The 5070-nt window shown below is 37.5% G+C and overlaps 1 long non-coding RNA gene across 1 annotated transcript; it reads right to left on the bottom strand.

Moving 5' to 3' along the window:
- Positions 1–3034: 3034 nt before the first annotated feature.
- LOC110891804 lies at positions 3035–4211 on the bottom strand. The gene is made up of 3 exons (XR_002565565.2): positions 4091–4211; positions 3486–3539; positions 3035–3125 (listed from the first exon to the last, which is right to left on the bottom strand). It is a non-coding gene; the product is annotated as an uncharacterized LOC110891804 (long non-coding RNA).
- Between the last annotated feature and the right edge of the window lie 859 nt (positions 4212–5070).

Consider the following 5070-nt stretch of genomic DNA (forward strand, 5'->3'; position numbering starts at 1 on the left):
AGGTCATCTATTCGAGGTAAAGGGTATTTATTTTTCACTGTCAGCTTGTTCAATTCTCGATAGTCGATTCACATGCGCATCGTACCATCTTTCTTTTTCACAAAGAGTACCGGGGCTCCCCAAGGCGACACACTTGGGCGTATAAAGCCCTTATCGAGCAATTCCTGTATCTGTGTCATTAGCTCTCGCATCTCAGCGGGAGCTAATCTATAGGGAGCTTTAGCCACTGGTTTGGCACCCGAGTTTAATTCGATTCGGAATTCCACCTCTCGTTCAGGTGGTAATCCCGGTAATTCATCCGGGAACACATCCGGATACCCATTAACCACTTCCACCTCTCCAATTTCAGGTACCTTCTGTCTTGCTTCCACAACGTAAGCCAAGTATGTCTTACCCTCATTCCTTGCGTACTTCACCGCCTCGACAATCGTGCACAGTTTTGTCTCTAGCTTTCTTTCCCCACAAATACTTATTCGAGCCCCACTAGGTGAGAATACATGAATGACTTTCGCCTCGCATCGAATTTCCGCGTGATAACGAGATAACCAATCCATCCCTACTACCACTTTGAATTCCCCCAAAGTCATAGGAATGAGATCTATTTCAAATTCTTCGTTTTCTATGGTGATCTTACAATTCTTACAAACTTCACATAACAAATAACTTTTGCTATCCGCTACTTCTACTTTTAAGGGTACAGGCATTCGTTCCTTTCTAAAGGAGGGATAACACATAAGTTCGTCTGACACGAAAGATTTGCTAGCACCAGAATCGAATAACACATTCACGGGTATTTGGTTGATTAAGAAAATACCTGATACAACATTCGGTGAAACCTTGGCTTCCTCGGTAGTAATCTGAAACATTCTTCCCCGAGCCTTCTGATTTTCATTCTTCTTTTCATCTTTCTGCTCTTGTTGTTTAAGCTTTGGACATTCAGCTTTTACATGACCAGGAGTGAAGCAATTAAAACACGTCCTCACGGGACTAGGGCACTTAAAATAAGGATGTCCCTCCTGACCACAGTTGTAACACCCCTTCTTTCCCATTAAACATTCTCCGGTGTGAAGCTTTCCACAAGTTTTGCATGGAGGAATACTACTTTTAGATCCTCCTTTAGTTCTAGTGTCGTGCTGCTTAGGCTTCTTGGATGGATTCGTAGTTGATGGCTTTTCAGCAGCTCTTTTCTCTCCCCTTTCCACTTGTCGCTTCAGTTCTATCTCTCTATCTCGGGCCAAATTGATAAGTTCACTCAAAGTTTCACACTTCGAAGGCATACTGAACTCCCTATACTCGGCCTTCAACATTCCATAATACCGGTTTATCTTCATCCTTTCAGACTTGACGAAATCATCACAAAACTTTAGCTTATCAAAGAATATGTTGGTAATTTCATCAATAGACTCATTCTGTTGGCGAAGATGCAAGAACCCATCTTGTATTCTATCAATTGCCGATTGCGGGCAATGATACTTTAGAAACAACTCCTTGAATTCTTGCCATGTTAGGGTTTGGAGTCTTACCTCCCCTAGCTCTTTACATTGAGTATCCCACCAATCTTTGGCTTGTTGCTGAAGCTGACCCGTAGCAAACATTACTTGATCTTCTTTCTCACATTGACTACGTACAAATACGGCTTCAATGTTTGCTATCCATCTTTGACACTTTGTCGGATCCACCTCCCCATTATATGAAAAGGGATTAGATGCCATAAAATCCTTGTATGTACACCTTCTTTCCTTGCTTTTAGTCCTAGACCCTTCAATCATTTCCTTTAATTCCTCAATCTTGCTAGTCATCATCTCATCAACAACCCCCAAAACTCGGCTCTCGACTTCTTGAGCTAACTTGGGAAGGTTGGCATTCATCACTTTTTCTGCCGCCTCCATCATCTTATTATTGAATGCCTCTTGACGGGCTATTTCAGCATCATCTACATTACTTGTGTCCGTCATCTACATAAAACATTCATTCTATATATTAAAATTCCATTTTTATACATCCCTCTAACACATACATACTCATTCTATCATATACTTCATTCTATTTGTAATTCATACTTTACACGTTATCATCTTCGATGATAATGTCGTATTGTTAGACCATTTTTATATCAAGTCATAATTTCTTTCTTATTAAACAATTTCTTTCTACCTTCTTGGTACAAAATGACCTTAACAAATGATTACGGGGCCTTAGAATCTAATTAAAACAATCCCCATAATCAAACCAACAACATAAAAAAAATTTGCCAGCTTTTGGGTTTCTAACGGGCCGCTTAGGCCCTTACTTGATCTTACGCGGGGCGCGAGATAGCCACCGTAAGCTACGGCGACCACCGTAGCTTACGGTGCTGGCTGATTCATTACGGTACTAAGCTACTGTCTTACGGTAGCCCCCCTTTTTGCCCAGTACCTACCGTAGCTTACGGTGGCCACCGTAAGCTACGGTAGTGCCCAACAAAATTAACCCAAAACTTCATATTTTCGACCATTCCGAACCGTTTTCGAGTACGGTTTCAATTCTACTAACCCCTAGGAATCCTAATACACCATTTACTACTATTACTATATTCAAAACTCTTTCTATCACCTTATAACTTGTAACATTAATTATTATAAGGTTTTCTTAAAAGCTTTACCTCTGTTTGCGTCTCGGAGCGAACACACCCATTCTTACGAGCTTTCGGCTTGAGTTCGAACACTACATTGTGTTCGAATCCCTCAAACCTAGGCTCTGATACCAACTTGAAACACCCTCTAAATTCATGTTTGAAAAGTAACAAAACGACACATAACTTAATCACCAAAATTTAAAATTTGGGCATGACCCATTCATATTTTGAATAATTTCCCTGTTTATGATATACCAAAATACTCAAATAACGACACTTTCCGTAAAATATAAGGAAGACCATAACATTTCAAACTACCGTTTCAAACATCAAGTTTAAGATACTTAAATATTTACAATCATCTAGTTAAAGTTTAAAACTTCAAACACAAGTAACTTTAACAAAAACATTTAACTATTAAAGTTACTACAAAAGTTGCGGAAGCGCATCACGGGTGATCAAGGTGTGTTCGTATCCGAGTGACGCAATGACATTTATACTTGTGCTTTACCTACAATCATTCAACAAAATATATTAGTGTAGTATACATAACATTTTCATTCTATCACAATTCATATTCACGAATTTACAAGATATCTTACCAATCATTCTTATTTCATTCCAAATTCATTCTAGTCGAATAAACATAACTATTTCTCATTCACTTCCAATAACCCGTTTAGTACGGATTAAGGAGAAAACTTCCATTAAATTCATTCTCATTCGAACCCGAACCGACCCATTCACTATGGACCGATACGGATTCCTACTTTCGCATTTTCAGTTGAAACAATGACCTTAAATTGATTATCAATTATCGAAGGAAACAAATCAATAAACTCACAACTAAACATGTAAGTAACGAACTTACCTCGATCTTGAGCCTTTGTTTGTGAACCGGAACTAGCTCCTTCTTCTTTCACTCCTACACATAATTCATTCTTATTTAGTTTGTTTCATCCATTATATAATAATCACATTCACGCATCGATCACATTCCATTTCATATTTCGAAATCCATCGAAACTATATCCTAATTATACCATTCAATATCTTCCAATCCATATAAAAATTTCATAGTTTTTCATTGAGGCATTTTAACGAACACAAGGTGTGCATACAACACTTTAGGCTTTATGAACATATACTCAATGTATTAACTCACTAACAATATTCATAATTCTTTAATCGACTAAAATTCACACAACATATTCATTCTACAACATAATGCTTTATAAATTTTCAGATACATATTCATTAATCAATCCAAAAACTACTCAATCATCTAACTTCAATGCTATCATACTACTAGAACAATTTGGGTTTTCCTTCAAACCTTCAATACAAACGAAATTAAGCATAAAACACCTTTTAACAATGATTCTAATTCATACACAAGCATAATTTCATACTAATTCACTGATTAATCAAAACTCTTGTTCACTAATTATCATTAAATCACAAAATCTTACTTACCCTATGTAGGAAACTGTTAGATGGTTGGAAATTTCATCACATGCATTCGAATTTGACCCATAAGCACATCCAATTCTTAGATTTTTGATGAACTAGGGTTGAAGAAAGGTTTCCCTTTCCCTTCTCTCTTGTGCGCGACCCCAGACACCCACACACACTGGGTTCTTTTATTTTTAATTTTGTTAGTAATGAAGTTACAATTCAGCCCCTCAAGTTACTTATGTTTTTCATTCTTGCACATCACATATATATTTCTTTTAAGTTTTCATTATTTGTAATAACTACATTTAACCATTCAATATAATTTTTGTTATAAAATTTGGGGTGTTACACACCAGGACCTGCCAAAACACAAAATAATATAATATACACTTTACACGGGACAAATATGTGTATTTTACCCTACATCACAAACCAACAGCAGAATACCTAAAACTAAATAAAAATAAATAAAACCTATACAATAATTATACACTTTACACGGGACAAATATGTGTATTTTACCCTACATCACAAACCAACAACAGAAGACCTAAACCACCGTAATCCTTCATCTGTTGTTGGAAAAACGAAGAAATAGGGTCGGAACTTACCAAATGCCGGTGTTTGCCCCCTTCTGTTCACGTTCTTCTTCTCTCTCTAATCGATTCTCTGGTCCTTTTCTTTTATGTTACCAAAAAGAAATCATATATCGTAAATAAGAACAAATTCTTGGATTGAAGATTAAAGCCGTAGCCACAATCAATCTCCACTAACGAACATATAAATTCAGAAAGAATCGAGAGAGCTTTTACTCATCTACCTTCGCCCTTCCTATGAGACAATTTGTGATCGGTTGGAGCCAATAGCGTCACACGCCGGCAAAAAATACTATCTTGCGGTTGTCTTCCATTGTCATCGAGCCATTAGCGTCACATACCATTGCGGCCGTCTTCCACTGTCGTTGCCGAAGGAGGCCTGGTCACCGGAGGTCAGCTTCC

Source organism: Helianthus annuus, chromosome 11, assembly GCF_002127325.2.
Source record: "Helianthus annuus cultivar XRQ/B chromosome 11, HanXRQr2.0-SUNRISE, whole genome shotgun sequence".
Classification (NCBI taxonomy): domain Eukaryota; kingdom Viridiplantae; phylum Streptophyta; class Magnoliopsida; order Asterales; family Asteraceae; genus Helianthus; species Helianthus annuus.